We start from the raw sequence: 22,230 nt of genomic DNA on the forward strand, positions 1-22,230 counted from the left end.
TTTGATAAAACTCCCCAAGCAGCAATCGGCTAGACCCACTGTGCTGGTCTCAGAGGAGACCCAGACAGTAGCAGGAAGCCAGTCTTCAAGCAGTTACGTCGAGGCGGTCGATAAACGGACCGGACCAGGCACCTCAGAAGGCCTGAAAGCCACTTGTTGGGGCAAAAGCTGTTGCCCAGCCAACAACAAGCAAGGCGAGTAAGGCAGGCGCTCGACAGAGCAAAAGTGCTACGCCGTCTGCTGGGGTGACAGCTTTCACCCGAAAAACAGCAGGCCCAGCAAGCACGAAGCAGTCTGCAGAACAGGAGGATGCATACTAGACATCGAAAGACCGGAATACGAAGTCCACGCCGGAAACTGCCAAGAAGGCAGTGAAAAAGAACGGTACTTCGGTAAAAACGCCGCCGAGGCAACCTAGAGGTGCAGGGCAAAAGGGTCAACCGAGCATTGAACGCTCTCAAAAGATCCAGCAGCCCAAGTGCGCCACGAAATCCCGTTCAGCAGCTATTCTGATCAATGCGGGTTCTGAAGGGCAGACGTACGCCGACATTTTAAAGGGTCTCCGAGGTGCGGAGTCCCTGAAGGAGTTTGGAAAGAGTGTCGAGCGCATCCGACGGACGCTAAAGGGTGCGCTCATAATCGAACTGGCTCCTGGCCGCAAGGCTAGCGCGCATATCGGTTTGAAAGGCGAGTCTCTTGGTACCAAAAGAACGGCGAAGGCGTTGGCACCTACTGTAATGTTTGAGTGCAAATACCTCAATGAGGTATCAATTAGAGATGGGCTAAGCGATTCTTTTGTATGAGCTGAGTGAATCGGTTCTTTTATCTCAAAAAACTGATCGTGAACGCGATTCTTCCGTTCACGTTACTAAAAGAGATAATTACAGAAGTTCTTCCATAGGTATCCATCCGACATCAATACTTATTTTAGCATGCAGAAATTAGAATTTTCATAATTTTCAAATTTCATACTGATGTCGTTGAATAAATTTTATGATTTTCCAATAGTGTTTAAAATAGGTTTCAATATTTGTTTCAGTTTTTAAGTATAAATGCTTGTTTTATTTCCTTAATTCGTAAAACAAACATAATTCACAAACAGGTCTTATTCTAACATAACGAGTAATAATTCGAAGAAAGTAATTCAAGAAACATGTTTCTGGAAAAATAATTTCTAACAAACAAATATTTAACAACCAGTAATAAATTTTCAAATCCTGAATAACAATTCAAAACTTCGCAGTATGAAAGTGATAATGGAACTTCAATATACTTATTTAGAATGCTTAATTTTTTTAATGGACCTAAAAATATAGTTTTAGAAAATTATTTTATAAATTTTGCTGAACAAACAATATTTCCTTCAATTTTTTTGGCAAGAATCTAGAGCGTTTCTGGTTATAAATTTGACCTGCTTTAGAAAATAACCTTTCACACGGGACCGATGAGCCAGGTATGCATAAAATTTTACTTACTAACGAAAATAACGATGGGAATTTAACATGGTTTTGTTTCCACCATTGGAGCGGATCCTGAGACATATCAATATTGTTCAAATTGAGATACATTTCTAATTCATGTACCGTTAACTGTCTAGGAGTTTCGTTTTGCTGATTTGTGTTGATTGAAAATAATTTATTGTAAAATGTATCTGTATCTTTCTTTGGTTTTTGTACGTCAGAAGATGTGACATTAATGCTAGGAGCTTGCAATGGAATGAGATCTAATATAATATTATCATAAGCTTCTTGGTAACCGACGTTTTAATCTTAAGGGTATCAAAGCAGTTGAGCAATGATATCTTATTATTAAAAAACCTATTTAGCATATCGAAGGTGGAATTCCATCTTGTGGGTACCTCTTGTTTTAATTTTAACTGATCTTGATTTAATCGTTTTTGTATGTCTGCTAAGGTTTGCGAAGCTTTGGCACTTTTTTTAAAGTGCATCACCAATCTTTTTACTTCATCAACAATTGTCTTGATGCTATCCTGAATGGCACTTTGCACTAATAAATTCAGAGTATGTGCAAAGCACGTAACATGAGTGAATTGTAACTCATTAGCTGCAACCTTCATATTAGCTGCGTTATCGGTGGTAATTGTAACGATTTTATCTTGTATGTTAAATCCTTCTAGAGCAGTTTTTATCCAGCCAGCAATATTTTTTCCAGTATGCTGGATTTGAATTTCGGAACAATCTATTAAATTTGAATTCAATGTAAAATTTCTGTCTATGAAATGTCCTGTTAAAGCTAAAAAGCTGGTGTTATTACAATTAGTTCAACCATCACAAGTTATACCTATGGCATCTACAGATGCAAATCTTTCTTTAACTATTTCCACTTGTTCGTTGTACACAATAGGTAACAAAGAATTTGAAATTTTTTTTCGACTTGGAAGTGTATAGTTGGGATTCAAAATTCGCACAAACTTGATAAAATTTTCACTTTCCACCAAATCGAAAGGAAGGCAGTCTTTACAAATTAAATCAAGTAGAGTTTTATCAAGTAGAGATTTCATATCCGAACTCAAAGGTTTGTTGAAGTAACCCTCGATTCCAATTTGTGACGCTGACTGCCGTGGTTCAGCTTGTTCAGCTGTTTGGTGTAATGGACCTGCTTCGTTATCTAGGTTGTTTAATGGTACTAATTTTTCGTATGGCACTGTTTTATGAACCAAACTTAAATGCCTTCGTAAATTAGAAGTAGATCCTTTTGTAAAAGCATACACTTTGCTACAGTAACGACGTTTGGCTCCTTCCTTCATTTGAATAAAATGATCCCAAATAGCACTCTTTCCACTATTCGTTAAGGCCATTATCGAAACTGAAAAAAATCGTTACCTTATTATTCCTCCTCTCGATTCCAGTATAACAATAATTACCTGATGCTGGATCTACGCTACCGAAACTAATATGATCTTTTAATAAGATTCTAATATGTCCTGATGACAATGCTGCAAATCTTGAGGCAATCTTGCACGATATTAGAATGGCCTAGATCTGAAAATGGTACACAGCACAAGGTATTACAAACACGTTACACGTTACAAACAAATATTTTTTTAACAATTATTACACCAATTACCCACTTTTGAACCTCGCCAATCACTCGAATTTTTGAAACTTGTGGAACACTTGAAGCGACTTGTTGAGACCTTCTGCTTTCTCAGGAGTAACACGGATAACTGAATTACTAGCGACAATATCCCGAACGTCGATGCTTTTTCTATAAAAAAAAACCATCCCGAGCAATAGTCCAATATATCTATCTGTAACTCTTTACTCATACCAACCAAAGTCTTGCTTTTCTAACTAGTATCTCTTTCATACCTGCAATGAATATGTGATCGACTAAATTTGTTCACGGTTCATGTTTGAACCGTCAGCAACTGGTGGTGGGCAATGGTGCTCACAACCAGGAACACTTTCTCTCTTGATGTATCTCACATACTCGTTGTGGCATTTGCTCTCCCTGAGTTTGGCTTCTCATTCTAGAATATTTAATTGATTCTTTTTCTTTTGTGGGTATAAGTGTGTTTGCTCATAAAAGGTATATTCATGTAAGGTATGTTTAGATAGTTTTTATTATCAAAACTCGTAGTGTATCATCGGTCGTCACGTATATACCGACATCACCTAATTTTAATGTGGATCAAAATGAATCGTTAATTCTTTTTTTGGTGAACGGGCTCACTCATCCACGACAAAGAACTGAGTGAGTGATTCGGTTCTCGTTCATTTTGCCCATCTCTAGTATCAACGCCAGAAGAGGTTAGTGAATCGGTAAAGGAGCAGTTTGCACTCGCAATCTGCCCTACCACCAACAAGGTGAGGAAGAAATTCTCGCCGGGAACACAAAACGCACGTTTTTGTGTCCCGCTCTCCTCGGCCACTCCACTGGTGAATTCTGGTAAAATCCGCGTGGGTTGGACAATTAACTAACTTCAAGTGGTGTAAGCTACTTCATCATGTGCTTACGCGTCGGTCACGTGGCGAAGTACTGCACAGGCCCCGATCGGAGCAAACTGTGCAGCAACTGCGGCAGCGAAGGACACAAACAGAGTGCGTGTCCTAATCCGGCGAAGTGTTTCGACTGTAAAGGTCCAAATGTGTCACGACATGCGACCGGGTCAGATCAGTGTCCCAACAGGCGTGTGAAGACCACTCGTGGGATCTTTAATGCTTAAGGTTCTGCAGTTAAATCAGAACCATTGTGCCACAGCAAGGCAATTGCTGTGGCAGCTGTCCGCAGAGCAACAGTCCGATGTTGTACTTGTAGCTGACCCATATCACGAACCTTCCGAGAATGGTAACTACCTGTACAGCGAGATGACAAGACCGTAGCCATAGTACCGACTGGTCGGTTTCCGATCTAGAAGGTGCCTTCCACGAACATTCGTGGATTCGTGGCTGTGGTCATTAACGTATTCGACTGTTGCTATGCGCCGCCATCATGGACTCCTTAGGAGTTCGATAGTTATCTCGACCTTTTGGTCTTCACTATCTTAAACAGAAGTAAAGTCATCATTGGAGGCGACTTCAATGCATGGTCTTCTAGTTGGGGTAGAGACATGATCAAACGGGGTGAGCCACAGAGAAGATCAACTCCTCACAGCGTTCGCTGGGCTCAATTTAACGCGTTTATAACGCGTCAATAACGTGTTTACCTTCGTTCGTCCAGGAAAGGGTTCCAAAGTTGACGTTACGTTTGGAAGTCCGAATCTGGTCCAGGATTTGACCAGGGTCGTGTTGAAAGACGAAAATAAAGCGCGAAAACGAGTGGCCATCGACGGAAGGCGAATTTACGTTATTATTTCTTAATGCGCAAAGATATCACAGTTGTATCGCATTAGAGTTAGCCATTCACAAGACCGAGTACATAGTGGTCAGTTCCCATCAAAAGGAATAGCGATCCAGTATCACTGTCGGTAATCAAGTCATACACCCCCGACGGACTTTAAAGTACTTGGGCGTCATCTTTGAAGATCGTCTCGAGTACACCCACCATATCACGTATGTAGTGGAAAAGGCCATCAGGGTTATGACCGCGCTCATGCGCATGATGCCGAACAGGGCTGGGTCGCGGTGCAGCAGACGACGCGCAGTGGCAACAGTAGTGTCCTCTATAGTTCGCTACGGAGCTTCGGTGTGGTTCTCCGCACTATGTTTTGAATGTCGAAAGCAGTGGCCAAGACACCTGCATAGAGCTGTGGTGCATCAAATGATAAGCGCTTTTCGTACAACCTCTCACGACGCAGCGTGTGTGGTATGAGGAATGATGCCGTTGCACATACTCGTCGATGAAGAGGCGCGAGTACTCCTGAAAAGGAAAGAACACCCTGAGCTCATCAGCACTGCGCGAGCAGTCGAGCGAGAGGCTTCGATCCGGGCCTGACAACAGGAAAGCATTTCACAGCACGAAGCGTGGACTCGGAGGCTCATCCCAGAAATTGGATGTTGGCTACGGAGGTTGCACGGTGGAACCGACTTCTTCCTGACCCAATTCCGAACGTCGATGCTTTTTCTATAAAAAAAAACCATCCCGAGCAATAGTCCAATATATCTATCTGTAACTCTTTACTCATACCAACCAAAGTCTTGCTTTTCTAACTAGTATCTCTTTCATACCTGCAATGAATATGTGATCGACTAAATTTGTTCACGGTTCATGTTTGAACCGTCAGCAACTGGTGGTGGGCAATGGTGCTCACAACCAGGAACACTTTCTCTCTTGATGTATCTCACATACTCGTTGTGGCATTTGCTCTCCCTGAGTTTGGCTTCTCATTCTAGAATATTTAATTGATTCTTTTTCTTTTGTGGGTATAAGTGTGTTTGCTCATAAAAGGTATATTCATGTAAGGTATGTTTAGATAGTTTTTATTATCAAAACTCGTAGTGTATCATCGGTCGTCACGTATATACCGACATCACCTAATTTTAATGTGGATCAAAATGAATCGTTAATTCTTTTTTTGGTGAACGGGCTCACTCATCCACGACAAAGAACTGAGTGAGTGATTCGGTTCTCGTTCATTTTGCCCATCTCTAGTATCAACGCCAGAAGAGGTTAGTGAATCGGTAAAGGAGCAGTTTGCACTCGCAATCTGCCCTACCACCAACAAGGTGAGGAAGAAATTCTCGCCGGGAACACAAAACGCACGTTTTTGTGTCCCGCTCTCCTCGGCCACTCCACTGGTGAATTCTGGTAAAATCCGCGTGGGTTGGACAATTAACTAACTTCAAGTGGTGTAAGCTACTTCATCATGTGCTTACGCGTCGGTCACGTGGCGAAGTACTGCACAGGCCCCGATCGGAGCAAACTGTGCAGCAACTGCGGCAGCGAAGGACACAAACAGAGTGCGTGTCCTAATCCGGCGAAGTGTTTCGACTGTAAAGGTCCAAATGTGTCACGACATGCGACCGGGTCAGATCAGTGTCCCAACAGGCGTGTGAAGACCACTCGTGGGATCTTTAATGCTTAAGGTTCTGCAGTTAAATCAGAACCATTGTGCCACAGCAAGGCAATTGCTGTGGCAGCTGTCCGCAGAGCAACAGTCCGATGTTGTACTTGTAGCTGACCCATATCACGAACCTTCCGAGAATGGTAACTACCTGTACAGCGAGATGACAAGACCGTAGCCATAGTACCGACTGGTCGGTTTCCGATCTAGAAGGTGCCTTCCACGAACATTCGTGGATTCGTGGCTGTGGTCATTAACGTATTCGACTGTTGCTATGCGCCGCCATCATGGACTCCTTAGGAGTTCGATAGTTATCTCGACCTTTTGGTCTTCACTATCTTAAACAGAAGTAAAGTCATCATTGGAGGCGACTTCAATGCATGGTTTCTAGTTGGGGTAGTGACATGATCAAACGGGGTGAGCCACAGAGGGGATCAACTCCTCACAGCGTTCGCTGGGCTCAATTTAACGCGTTTATAACGCGTCAATAACGTGTTTACCTTCGTTCGTCCAGGAAAGGGTTCCAAAGTTGACGTTACGTTTGGAAGTCCGAATCTGGTCCAGGATTTGACCAGGGTCGTGTTGAAAGACGAAAATAAAGCGCGAAAACGAGTGGCCATCGACGGAAGGCGAATTTACGTTATTATTTCTTAATGCGCAAAGATATCACAGTTGTATCGCATTAGAGTTAGCCATTCACAAGACCGAGTACATAGTGGTCAGTTCCCATCAAAAGGAATAGCGATCCAGTATCACTGTCGGTAATCAAGTCATACACCCCCGACGGACTTTAAAGTACTTGGGCGTCATCTTTGAAGATCGTCTCGAGTACACCCACCATATCACGTATGTAGTGGAAAAGGCCATCAGGGTTATGACCGCGCTCATGCGCATGATGCCGAACAGGGCTGGGTCGCGGTGCAGCAGACGACGCGCAGTGGCAACAGTAGTGTCCTCTATAGTTCGCTACGGAGCTTCGGTGTGGTTCTCCGCACTATGTTTTGAATGTCGAAAGCAGTGGCCAAGACACCTGCATAGAGCTGTGGTGCATCAAATGATAAGCGCTTTTCGTACAACCTCTCACGACGCAGCGTGTGTGGTATGAGGAATGATGCCGTTGCACATACTCGTCGATGAAGAGGCGCGAGTACTCCTGAAAAGGAAAGAACACCCCGAACTCAGTAGTACTGCGCGAGCAGTCGAGCGAGAGGTTTCGATCCGGGCCTGACAACAGGAAAGCATTTCACAGCACGAAGCGTGGACTCGGAGGCTCATCCCAGAAATTGGATTTTGGCTACGGAGGTTGCACGGTGGAACCGACTTCTTCCTGACCCAATTCCTGAGATAGTTAAAAATGATGTTCTACAAAAATGTAAAGAATAAAACAATACATCTTTTTATGGTATTTGCAAAATTTTAAAACTTATACGTTATTTTCTTTATACTTATTTCTTTAAACTTATACAAAGTGTCATCGATGCGCAGAGGACAAACATTAGGGACCATGCACCAAAAAGAGCATTTCGGCAAACAGGAAGGGTACATTCTCAGCTAAGGCATGATTAAAGTCTTCCAACAGAACCTTAACCATTGCCGGTTGGCACAGGATATGCTGCGGCAGACGGCGCGATAGGAGGGCTGACTAACACATTGTGTTAGTCTCCTATCCATACTGGATCCCGGAGAATAACGGCAACTGGGTAGCTGATTCATCGGGCTGAGTCGCAGCAGTATCAATTGGAGCATATCCTATCCAACGCATCATCGAAGATCGACGCAAGGACTTCGTCGTAGTAGAGATGCGCGGGATTATCTTTTGCTCGGTGTACTTACCCCCGGTGAGCGCAAATGTACCGCTGGAGGACTACAAGCGAGAATGGAAGGATATTGCGACAGTGCTTCCACGAAACCGAGACATGGTCATCGGCGGCGACGTCAATACCTGGTCTGGAGCATGGGGCCTGGAGCGACGCGATAATGACGGACAATGGGCCAGCAAGGGAGCAGTCGTTATGGATGCAGTTACGTCGCTTGGTCTGGTCCTGCTAAACGAAGGCAACAAGAGTACATGGAACGGCAACAACGGAATGGAAAGGCGGAGGACTCAGCAACGAAATATCGACCAGCAGCCAGAGGGCGTTGGGTGACCAAACACATTAACACTGACCTTTTCATTGAAGCGTTTAGGCTTAGAACATACACTTCGTAGGACGGACGCTGCACTACGAGACCGATGAAGGAATAGTGTCGAGGACCGTATCTGCAGGCGTTCCAAAGGGTTCGGTTCAGACAACATCGGTTTCGCGGAGGACGTGGCATTTACCCTGCTGGGAAGGACAACGGAACAGATCAGTACACAGGCTACAGCGAACTTAGAGAGGATCGAGAGATAGATGACAGGAGTCGGACTGGAACTAGCCCATCAAAAGACTGGATTCATGATCTGCACCCACCACATCCCGCAGCAAGGACAGCTACGGATGGGAGGTCACTCGTTCACCTCGACGGAGTCACTGAAATACCTCTGCCGTAAATAGCACCACAGACGGCATTTAGAAGCAGTCTGCAACAAGGCGACACGGATCACTAACGTCTTGACCGCTCTAATGCCGAACAAGGAAGGAAACCACTGGTGATCGTCACCAATAGCATCACCCGGTATGGAGCCGCGGTATGGGCGAGATGGCCATTGGTAAGACAAACACATCGCACGACGATTCAAAGGTCACATCGCACGGGAGTACTCCAGGTGGCTAGCGCTTTCCACACGGTCTCGTACGATGCGGCATGTGTTGTCACTGGTACCATCCCGTTCGTGTTCCTGATAGACGAAGGCATTCGCTGCCACGACGAATTCAAATCGACAGGTGGAACATCTGTGAACATCAGGAAACGGCAACACGAGGAAACGCTAAGATGTTCAACAATGAACAGAGGCAGGGACGCAACCCTCCAGGAATGAAGACAAGGAGGCTGATACCGGACATTTCCGTCTGGCTAAGCCGTAAGCACGGGGAAGTGGACTTCTTCCTAACCCAGCTGTCCATCCTGGACGGCTCATCGAACTGCCCAGTTTTCACAAACGCCGTGGAGGACGTGAGCCATGTACTGTTCTCATGTCCCCGATTCGCCCGAACACAGCAAGAAATGCAACAGCGAAGTCGAACCCGGCTTACCAAGGAGAACCTTGTGACAGAGATGTACTCCGACAAGGACGCTTGGGACGCAGTACGCAACGGCCGCCAGGGCAATCTTCAAGACACTGCAACAGTTGTGGAACGAAGTGAGCCCACCGACGGCACGGCGAAGACGACGACAACGAAGGCGATAACCTCGCAAAACGATGCACATGCTGTTTGGCGATGCAGCATCCCAAGAACTTTTAATGCCTATTTCTTCCCATTATTCTTTCTTTTAGATGAAGCAGCAAAGCCAACATGAAGACGTCGAAGCAGCAGCAGAAGCATCGACGGCAGCAGCAGAGGATCGACGTCAAGGGTGCATAGCACACACGCTCCGGCAAGGAGTAATACGCATCACAGCGCATCGACAGGGTTGGATCAGGTCGAGGAGTGGTTTAGCGAGGTCGCGCCAGGACGCTAATTCCTTCCCCCGGAATTAGCGGACCTGGTGAATCCCGAACTGTTTACCGGATAGACGGTGGTTAACAAACGCTGATGGCCACCGTATCCACACTCCTCTTACGTGTTCGTCTTTTGAAGATTCCCTCCCCGTTAAAAAAAGAAGTCATATCGAAAGGAAGACGGTACGTACTAATTACTCAAACCCACGACCGTTCCCATAGAGGTGTTCAAGAAGCAGAGAAACAAATGAAAAGGGCGTATTATTTTGCCAAAATGATCATGAAAATACGGAACATTATAAATGCGTGCAATACCTGTGCTAAATACAAATATGAGAGGCAGCCATACAACAACAAAATTTCCCCAAGACCAACCGGGAAAGCACCATATGGTGCATATGGATATTTTCGGCATAGACAAGCTCTATTTCCGTCACTGGTATGCGCATTTTCTAAGCACTTAAAATAAATGAAGATCGATTCAAGTAACGCAATAGACATCCAAGCACAACTTTTTTTCATTAGAACGATCAGGCCGTATCGACGATCCAAGCAGGACTTACACACAGTATATCTACATTTGGAACTCCAAAGAAAATAATATGTGACCATGCATGCTCATTTAGAAGTGCCCAAATATGGGGATTCCTAAGTAACCTAAGTATTGAACTAAAATTTGCGTCAACAGCCAAGTAGAAAAAATCCTCAGCACAATTTTAGAAATTTTCAACAATAACAAATACAAATGTTCGGGTCTAAGTACGCTTGAAATCATGCAAATAGCGGTGTCATTGTACAACAGTAGTGTGCATTCATCAATAGAATTTACATCGAATGAAATCAGCTTTAACCAACTAGATGAAGTAAACCCTAGGATAATTACCGAAAATAAAAAGAAGATATTCGATGAAATCATGTGTAATTTTAATAAAATTAAAAGAAAAATGGAAATCACAACGAAGCGAAAGAAGATCCTGCTGTACTAGAGAAAGAAAAAAACATTCTGATAAAAAAGGAGAATAAGAATTGAAAGAGGCGTCAAGCGGAACAAAAACAAATTGAGACGAATAAGAAATCAATTCAATTGAATGGATTTTGAATTCAATTTGGGTTAGGTAAATAGAAGTAGTAAGTTAGGTAAATTTAGGTTGATACAATTTTGACAGCTTATGCGAATGTTATAATTAGATAGGTAATCCAAACATGTATTTGTAAATATTGTAAACTAAACGGAACGACAGGTGCTACTCAATGCGATGAGAGTATATTGACCTAACTCAACACGATCGAGGACGACCGGTTTGTCGCCCCGGAGGAGTTACAGAACTGGACGTAACGACATACACACGCTCACACACGAGTGAGCTGCGACCCGAGGATCTTCCTCTATTGCGATCCGTCCATCGAGTGGTGCAGAACCGATAAACCAAGATAAACAATGAAGTGCGAATCATCTTGAAATTATATATAACAACATCTGGTCCACAGGTAACATTAATAAAAAAATTGAAAATCCAGTCTCACCCTTCCCATCTCTAAGCCTATCAAACCTAACACTGATGTAGATAATTACCACTCCATTTCTTTTCTTAACTGCATTATGAAAGGCCTATAGAAGGCATGGTTAACCATTGACTGACTCCAGAAATAGAAATGGAAGATAGAACCCTCCTTAGCTCTAAACAACACGGCTTTCGGTGCGCCATGGGTACGGAAACGTACTTTGCCAAACTGGATGACGTGTTAGAAACAGCCGACACTCATAACCAAAACATAGACCTTGCTATAATAGACCTTTCCAAAGTCTTTAACCGTACCTGGCGCCACTCCATACTAGAACAGATTTCCAGAGGGGGCCCAGTGTACGTCTCACAAACTTCATCGAGAGCTTCCTAACTGATTGCACCTTCTGAGTCCTCCAGCTACCGACCTTCACCGACCAATCACTACATACTTGAAACGGCCGTCCCACACGATGCCATTCTCTCTCGCACTCTATTCCTTATCAGCATCGAATCCTTATTTTGCTCCATTACTACACAAATGATGTCTTTCGTATACGCAGACGATATCATCTTAGCCTCTTTATCCAGCTCTTGTGCAAAATCTCGTAAACTACTGCAAACAGGAGTCGACAAGGTTGGGCAATGGGCTAGATGGGCAGGTTATGAAATATTACACAACAAATCCAAAACGCTTCACATTTGCAATAACTTTTTCCCACATTACAAAAAAAGACAATACATTCAATAATACACCCATACCGAATACACGACAAGTAGGCATTTTAGGAGTTACATTCAACTCAAGACTTTCCTTCATTCCCCATTCCACACGTATCAAGAAAGAAGCAAAAAGCCAGTTAAACCTCTTTAAAATGCTCAGAACCGCAAAGCACCGAGCACACTAATAAGAATCATTAGTAACTGGTTACTCCCATAACTCCTCTACGGTCGTCTTCCCAAAGAGAGAAACATTCGAGAAGACAATAGCGCCGCTCTACTACACCACAATATGATTTTATTGTCCGACCGGATCATTCATCACCAGTTCCACCGATTCAATCCTCTGTGAAAACGGTCGCCTTCCTCTGCATCACATGATCACCAACAAAATAGTAGCAGCAGCAACTAGACTACTATAAACATGTAATCCAAGCCACCTCTCTCACCAATAGAGCCAGCCCTGCATTCCAAATCCTAACTACCACAAATCCTCTAACTCACCACCCCTGACCGCACCCCTGGTATCAACAAACACCTATAATAGACTGGGACCTTAAACACCAATTAAAAGCAGGGAAAAGTAGCCACATAGCCAACCAAACATTCACACGTCACATCTGTAACAAGTATCAACACCACCAACACATCTTCACCGACGGCTGTTCTAAACGAAGCTGCCGGACGCGGAATACACTCCACTCACGTCAATAGTGCCATTAAACTACCTAACAACACTTCCATTTTTTCCGCAGAAGCAGTAGCTATGCTTATCGCCGCCGACGAAAGTCTTCGCAGTGTTAAGCCCAACGTGATCTTCACCGACAGCGCCAGAGTACTACCCGCCATAGAACACCGCGTTGTTCGAGACCCACACATCCAACTCTTTGGCCAACAAAAACAACTAAAGCAAAACATCTCAGCATTTGGTGATGAGATCGAAAAATTTGCAAAAAAAAACTATCTGCAGCTCATGTATCGTACGGTACATTTTTAAATGAAACAGTTGCTTCTAATATTGTAGAGCCAATAGCGGTACGTACTTTCATGAACGGATTAAAAAACCTTAGCACCAGTGTTGCGAACGCGAACAAAACTCATGAATGAGCATGCTAGAATCCGAAGGGGGTTAATCACAACAATTGAGAAAACCGCGAAATCAGTCGAAATGTTAAGTAAGCAAACAAAACTTATGAATGAGCATGCATAGCATAGCATAGCATAGCAATGCCCAGCACCCAAGGTGAGGGCGTAAATCATAACAGTTGACAGAACCGCGAGCTCATAAGTAAACAACGTCCGGAGACCCGTTCGTAAGACGCATAAACAAATAGAGACCTCCCCGTTTGATATAGTAAACAATAAGATCAACGATTCGGTTAAGAAATAATTATCGCAAATAAGCTGACACCATACGACCGCCAACGGGCAGGTATACCCTTACAATGCAAGATATGCTAAAGTAAGAACAATGATTCGATCTTTCAACATAAGATTGCTAACGTAAGGAGAATGATTCTATCGTTCATCTCGTTTTCACCTTCAAATCTCGAGACACATTGTTAGTATATAAGCAGGAGACATTGCCAATAAACTTCACTCGTATTTTAAACCTTAACCACGGTGCTTTTCGAGTCGCTGGGTTGGCAATCGAATTGAACGGAGGTCCACATTAGGAACTTATTCTGATTTATCAGAACAAAAGCCTAACTGTCCGACCCGAACAATTCCGAGCGCCTTCACTTCTACGGCCCTTTCAGTGAAAGTAAAGATCCACGTTAGAAACTCGCCCTGGGAATCCAGCTACGAAGCCTAACATCTGATCCGAGCTGATCTGAAAGGTGAACGAGACTTGCGCGAGAGTCTCAGGGTAGGCCAACCTTCGCGTGGTCAACCTACGGCGGCGGACCCAGCAGTCCGACTTTGTTCCCGCAGCAACAACCAGATTCTTTTTGTAAGCAAGGAATCCCTTAACTTGTAATAAAGCCATTTTGTATGCTCTTGATTGCGGACCAAGTGAGACTACCGATGATGCAACATTTTGGGGCAAACTTTAAATAGAGGTACAAACAATAATAATACATATAAATATAAATATATATCCCATATCCCATAAATAAAAAAAATTACACAGTATACTACAATGAATGCCAAAATGAAAAATTAATATAGACGTATTGGGCCTCAGATCAAGATCAGGCCTCAGTCAGATCAAATGAGATCATACAGCAGAATAAGTATGATCTCATTTGATTTGTGCTCCGTAGGAGATTGAAATGGTAAAATAATGACATTTGAATTATTTATTAACAAATCGGTCATAAACGCGTTGTTTATTGTTAACTGTTCTTACAGAACAAACGAAAATTTTTACCGCATTGTAATGCATGCTCACAAACACCACATTTGTGTTCCTTTAGAGCACATTGGAATGTTGTCAAAGTTGTCAGATCTATATTTGTGTTTCACTAAGAATTTACACCAACACGAAAATCTAAATTTTCCCCTTTCGAACAATAATTTTCCGGACCGACATTGTTTGTAGCCCCAAACCATTCTGTATCCTATAACAGAACAATCGAGTAGTCTTTTAACAGTTTTGTGTGATACGGCTAGGCGGTGCTATTGGCATTACTTAAATTGGGGTGATGTGGTGCTGAGCATGTTAAACGTTACTGTAATATAGCTACGATGGTTTACTCGATGAGTACATTGATAAAGGTTCGACGTGGTTGAAAAAAAGGGACTATCGTCATCATCATAGTTTGAAAGCCAAAGATATACATCCATGTTTGTACTCACTGCGTAATAGTGTGTGGCGAACACGTAATGTTTGTCGTGTCTATATTTTATTCAATCCCTACAATGAAAGATATTAACATTAAGCTTAAAAAACACGCCAATCAATTGGTCACACAATCTACTTACCTCTGTCTGGATTATACTCTATCAGTCAGAAGAATATAATCCTTGAAGCAAACACCAAACTACTAACGCTTGATTTCCACACTACGTTTAATTCCTCACATTCGTTTAATATTGACACTGTGTATAGCATTTCCGGCCATCGCCGATCTTCATACAAGCAGAAAATGTCCTATGAATAATTGGTACATACGTTATTGTGACGACGATTTAAGGCAGTGATGATTTAATAACATATAAATATTGCTTATTAAACAATTACCTCCTTTTACCACCGAACGCCAGTACTTAACACTTTGTTGACGGGTGACGGACATATCCGTTCTCGCTCAACCGAACGTTGTTGACGGGAAACGGACATGTCCGTCCTGAAGACCGACGCATCGATGAAAGACGCGCGCGCACATACATGCACACGGGCTATTTCTGTTTGTGTAGTTTTTTTCTGTGTTGTGTTCTTTTCTGGATTATACGTTCTAAGCCAACGCTAGTTGAATATATTAGTGAATTTCTTCAGTGCAACCGTATTATTAGAGATGGCTGGACGTAACGACGATAACGATGGTTTGGACAAATTTGACGCTTGCTGCTTTTTATCAATATTTAGTGATTCTGAAGAAGACGAAAACGATATTAGACCAACTAAGCGTGCGATGAACGTTACATTTAGTGACAGTGAGAAAGAGTGGATTGAACGAGATAAGTCACAACATTTACGACAATTCGACAAGGTGCCTGGGCCCATCATCCAATTGTGTTCTAGATCGACTCCTAGTAAATATGCGAAATTGGTTTGCGATGATTTTTTTTAATTTACTTGTTTCTCAAACCAACTTATACCAAAAACAACAATTGTCATCCTATGAAAGTGCTGCGAAAAGTCCATTATATGAAGATGTCACTACGAACGAAATGAAAAGGTTTCTTGGATTGGTGTTGCTGATGGGGCAAATTAAAAAATCACACTGGAGAGAATATTGGTCTAAGGATCCATTGATTGAAACACCAATATTTCCAAAAACCATGGCCCGAATTAGATTTGAGCTGATACTTCGATTCTTTTACATTGCAAATAATGTTCGAAACGTTGGATCAAACAATAAATTGTGGAAGATAAGACCGTTATTGGATCATTTCATCACTAAATTCCAGTCAATATATACACCAAAACAACAATTATCACTGAATGAAGCTATTGTACCTTGGAGAGGAAGACTTAGCTTTAGAACATACAATCCAGCCAAAATAACAAAGTATGGGATTTTGATAAGAATGCTTAGTGAGAGTGACACTGGTTATATTCTAAACATGGAAATTAACTCAGGTGCCGGGAAAAAAAATGATTGGAACCATTACTGATGTAATACAACCGTACTTCGGTCATTGGTACCATGTTTACCAAGATAATTATTACAACAGTGTTGCCACGGCAGAAATGCTGTATAAAAAAACTTATGTTTGTGGAACAATTCGGGAAAATCGTGGGTTGCCAAAAATACTAAAGATAAATCAAAAACAATTCAGAAAGGGGAAATTGCATTTGTAAGAAAAGGCCCCATTTTGCTACTAACGTGGAAAGACAAACGATTAGTTCGCATGATATCAACTATCCATGATGCATCGATGAACTCTACAAACAATAAAAAGAGAATTATTACTTCGGCAAATGTCAAACCTAAATGTGTATTAGATTACAACAAGTATATGTCGGGAGTGGATCGTACCGATCAGTACTTGGCCAACAGCTACATTTTTAGAAAAACCATAAAATGGTACAAAAAATTGGCATTTTTTTATAAACTGTGCAATATTCAAGAAAATTCCATAGGATAGGATCAAGAAAATTCCCTATAGAAAATTTATACTTGAAGTAGCAAGAGAATGGATATGTGCGGGTGACTCTGAAAAGTCGAGCAACGTTTTATCACCACAACAGGACTCTCAAAATAACCCACAAGAGAACTTACAGAGAGAACATGTTCTGGAAAAAATTGTCACAAATCTAAAAAACGGTCAATCTGAAAATGTAATTTTTGTAGCCAACAAGGCTTGCGTAAAGAAACAAGATATATTTGTAAAGCATGCGATGTGCCATTTCATGCATATAAATGCTTCTTCGAATGCTATATCAAAATTGAATTACAAAAATTTTTTCCCATATTTTATCAAAAATAAAGAAATAATATTCCCATATTGCATCAAAAATAACAAAATAATAAAGAAAATTCGTAATAAATTGATGTGAACATTTTTCAGCATTCTTTACGTCCAGCGCATTCGTACACGCTTTTTTATATGTATTGGAGAGCCAAGCACTAAACATTGTGGAGATATCCAAGTATCGAAGAGTAATGTTTCTATGTGTGTGAAAGATTTCAGGTAATGAATGACATCTTGCGGCGGCGGCGACGCTAAGCTCTCCAGCGCCTAAGACAACAAATGCATGCGGAGATACCAGCACGTTCTGGCTAAAAATCGCCCGCCAACAAAGTGTTACAAGAAAACACTCGTTGCTAAAGGTAGGTTTTGCATCGCAGCCCTGCGCTAAATCGGTCGAATGACGAGTTAATTAGCCGTAGCACCACATTGATGAGAGCACGTAACACCACAAAACACTTGCAAATGTGTACACTATCAAACTTTTTAGCACTTTTAGCAGTACGGCCTGGCCGTTCTTTCGAGAAAAACACCGATTGATTGAATATAAAAGCATCGATTCGGCTCACAACACCACGCAACAACTAGCACAATTTCACATCACTTGCGACATTTTGACAGCACAATGATTTTTCATTTTTCAATCGTAACACATCCATGCATCCTCGCGCATCAGACGATTGGCTGTTGAAGAGTTGCCAAACATCCCTAAATTGAAAACATCGATCCGGACGTTTCGTTATGTATTGAAGGAGTTTTGGTAAAAAAATTTTGGGTGAAAGATATTTGGGTGAGAGATATTTGGGTAAAAGATGTTTGTAGTCTCCCCCCCCCCCCCCCCCCCCCCTAGGGTTCGAAGCTACCCTGAAACGTTTCAAGCACATCAATTGGTGGTTCGGTCATATGGTGTGACAAATTAAATGTCAACATGGTTTGTTTACATTTTTGTTTTTCATAAATATCGGCGGTTTAAAGCGGAAATTGACAAGCAACAGAGTGTATTAATTATGAATAAATTTTGCGTGCCAAAAATTACGAGAGGTAATTTTTTATTTCAAACTGCATGCTCAATTAACGCGGCTTGTGGTGTAAGTTAAGTAAAGCATATTAATGAAAGTAAGCGGCTCGTTTTAACGCATGTAATGCATTTTCTTTCTTTGTAGTGCAGTGAATATATGAGCGGGCGTTGGCCGCTTTCAATGGTAGGTTCTCTACAAGGCATGGAAAATATTTTACTGTTAGCTTCGTAGCTGTTAGCTTATGCTCGAAGACGGGATGCTACTGAATCTGTGAAGAAATTAAACAGAAAAGTCCTGCGTGAAGGATCCCAGCGATTAATGGTCGGGTAAGTTCTCTACAAAGTATGGAAAATAGTTTACTGTTAGCTTCACAGCTGTTAGCCTACGTTCGAAGACGAGATGCTGCCCCTGCCGCGATATCCGATGAGCCGGTAACCAGCCTTTGGCGATCTTTAACGGATCCGTTCCGCTACAAGCCACATTCGTTTGGGCAAGTTAAGAAAAGATCCCAGATAGCCTCACTACGACTTCAAGGTCTGATATGAGTCGTAGAAATTTAGGTTGTTCCACAATCCGACTTCGTGGTCTTACAGGGTTTACGATCTTATCTGGCAACGTAAGAGCTTATTCTAGCCACGGTTCACATTTATCTAGACTGCCAGTTTGCATCTGGACTCAGGTGCGCCATCTGGACCCTGCTCAAAAGGAAGCGGAGTCTGTTGTCGCAATCTGGACCAAAATATTTGTGACGCTTCGCGGCAAGCTTTTTGTCAATGGGAAAGCTTTAAGCATGACAGATGTTTGAATTTAAAATGACAGTTTAGATAAAAAATGAAATTTAAATAACATATTTTAGGCTGATAATTGGTAGTAAAAACAATAATGATTATTGTATATGCATACAAAACAATGTTTCGAAAGAATTCGAGGCAGTGGTTATAAACAAAAGCCTTCAAAACAGCTTCTCTCAATTGGTATAATTTGAACAGGTAGTGAAAAAATGATCACTTGTAGAAAGTTTTTCAAAGCAAGCGACGCAAACTGTGTAAGCCGTTTTATTCAAAATAATAATTTTGCAAGCAAGTAAAGAAAAGTGAGCAATAAAAGTTTCACAAAGTTAGGTGAGTTACATATATTATGTTTGTGGACATGATGAGGAACATTTCGAATTGGTAATCACAACGTTACATTTTTCCAGTCATGGATGCCAGTACAAGCTCTGCACCTCGGCGTGTTTTAAAAACTACCAGCGATGAGGATAGGCAACGCATCATAACGGCATATGAAAGTGGTGCAACACCAGCATCAATAGGCAATATGCTAAACATAAACAAGAGCACCGTGTACGGGATCATCAAGCGATATAAGGACACCTGGCAAATTGAATCGAAAAAGCGCGGCGGTCATCGTGCTAAATCGTTGTCGAGTGAAGCCGTGGACAGTATTCGAGTCTGGATCGACGCGTTTAGGATTGCGTAAATACGTTCGTATGACGATTCGTTACAGATGATATTACTTTTTCTATTATATTTTTACGTTAGGGTTCAGTATATTTAAAATAAATAAATTGCTTCGTCGTGTCCATCTTCGATGGTTTCTATCACAGAGTTGCATTTATGAAACGCAACATTATCCATCACGAAGTAACTTCTGGATATATCGTTAGCTCGCAAAATGGCTTTTAGCTCTATAATAAATCCGGTAAATAGTTCCATGGTTTGTTTACATTTTTGTTTTTCATAAATATCGGCGGTTTAAAGCGGAAATTGACAAGCAACAGAGTGTATTAATTATGAATAAATTTTGCGTGCCAAAAATTACGAGAGGTAATTTTTTATTTCAAACTGCATGCTCAATTAACGCGGCTTGTGGTGTAAGTTAAGTAAAGCATATTAATGAAAGTAAGCGGCTCGTTTTAACGCATGTAATGCATTTTCTTTCTTTGTAGTGCAGTGAATATATGAGCGGGCGTTGGCCGCTTTCAATGGTAGGTTCTCTACAAGGCATGGAAAATATTTTACTGTTAGCTTCGTAGCTGTTAGCTTATGCTCGAAGACGGGATGCTACTGAATCTGTGAAGAAATTAAACAGAAAAGTCCTGCGTGAAGGATCCCAGCGATTAATGGTCGGGTAAGTTCTCTACAAAGTATGGAAAATAGTTTACTGTTAGCTTCACAGCTGTTAGCCTACGTTCGAAGACGAGATGCTGCCCCTGCCGCGATATCCGATGAGCCGGTAACCAGCCTTTGGCGATCTTTAACGGATCCGTTCCGCTACAAGCCACATTCGTTTGGGCAAGTTAAGAAAAGATCCCAGATAGCCTCACTACGACTTCAAGGTCTGATATGAGTCGTAGAAATTTAGGTTGTTCCACAATCCGACTTCGTGGTCTTACAGGGTTTACGATCTTATCTGGCAACGTAAGAGCTTATTCTAGCCACGGTTCACATTTATCTAGACTGCCAGTTTGCATCTGGACTCAGGTGCGCCATCTGGACCCTGCTCAAAAGGAAGCGGAGTCTGTTGTCGCAATCTGGACCAAAATATTTGTGACGCTTCGCGGCAAGCTTTTTGTCAATGGGAAAGCTTTAAGCATGACAGATGTTTGAATTTAAAATGACAGTTTAGATAAAAAATGAAATTTAAATAACATATTTTAGGCTGATAATTGGTAGTAAAAACAATAATGATTATTGTATATGCATACAAAACAATGTTTCGAAAGAATTCGAGGCAGTGGTTATAAACAAAAGCCTTCAAAACAGCTTCTCTCAATTGGTATAATTTGAACAGGTAGTGAAAAAATGATCACTTGTAGAAAGTTTTTCAAAGCAAGCGACGCAAACTGTGTAAGCCGTTTTATTCAAAATAATAATTTTGCAAGCAAGTAAAGAAAAGTGAGCAATAAAAGTTTCACAAAGTTAGGTGAGTTACATATATTATGTTTGTGGACATGATGAGGAACATTTCGAATTGGTAATCACAACGTTACATTTTTCCAGTCATGGATGCCAGTACAAGCTCTGCACCTCGGCGTGTTTTAAAAACTACCAGCGATGAGGATAGGCAACGCATCATAACGGCATATGAAAGTGGTGCAACACCAGCATCAATAGGCAATATGCTAAACATAAACAAGAGCACCGTGTACGGGATCATCAAGCGATATAAGGACACCTGGCAAATTGAATCGAAAAAGCGCGGCGGTCATCGTGCTAAATCGTTGTCGAGTGAAGCCGTGGACAGTATTCGAGTCTGGATCGACGCGTTTAGGATTGCGTAAATACGTTCGTATGACGATTCGTTACAGATGATATTACTTTTTCTATTATATTTTTACGTTAGGGTTCAGTATATTTAAAATAAATAAATTGCTTCGTCGTGTCCATCTTCGATGGTTTCTATCACAGAGTTGCATTTATGAAACGCAACATTATCCATCACGAAGTAACTTCTGGATATATCGTTAGCTCGCAAAATGGCTTTTAGCTCTATAATAAATCCGGTAAATAGTTCCATGGTTTGTTTACATTTTTGTTTTTCATAAATATCGGCGGTTTAAAGCGGAAATTGACAAGCAACAGAGTGTATTAATTATGAATAAATTTTGCGTGCCAAAAATTACGAGAGGTAATTTTTTATTTCAAACTGCATGCTCAATTAACGCGGCTTGTGGTGTAAGTTAAGTAAAGCATATTAATGAAAGTAAGCGGCTCGTTTTAACGCATGTAATGCATTTTCTTTCTTTGTAGTGCAGTGAATATATGAGCGGGCGTTGGCCGCTTTCAATGGTAGGTTCTCTACAAGGCATGGAAAATATTTTACTGTTAGCTTCGTAGCTGTTAGCTTATGCTCGAA

General features: G+C 41.8%; 1 pseudogene; it reads left to right on the top strand.

Annotated features, from left to right (window-relative positions):
- The first annotated feature begins 9,382 nt into the window (after nucleotides 1-9,382).
- Nucleotides 9,383-9,797, top strand: LOC128307522 (uncharacterized; annotated as a pseudogene).
- Nucleotides 9,798-22,230: the final 12,433 nt, after the last annotated feature.

The sequence above is a fragment of the Anopheles moucheti genome, assembly GCF_943734755.1.
Source record: "Anopheles moucheti chromosome X unlocalized genomic scaffold, idAnoMoucSN_F20_07 X_unloc_1, whole genome shotgun sequence".
Taxonomy (NCBI): Eukaryota; Metazoa; Arthropoda; class Insecta; order Diptera; family Culicidae; genus Anopheles; species Anopheles moucheti.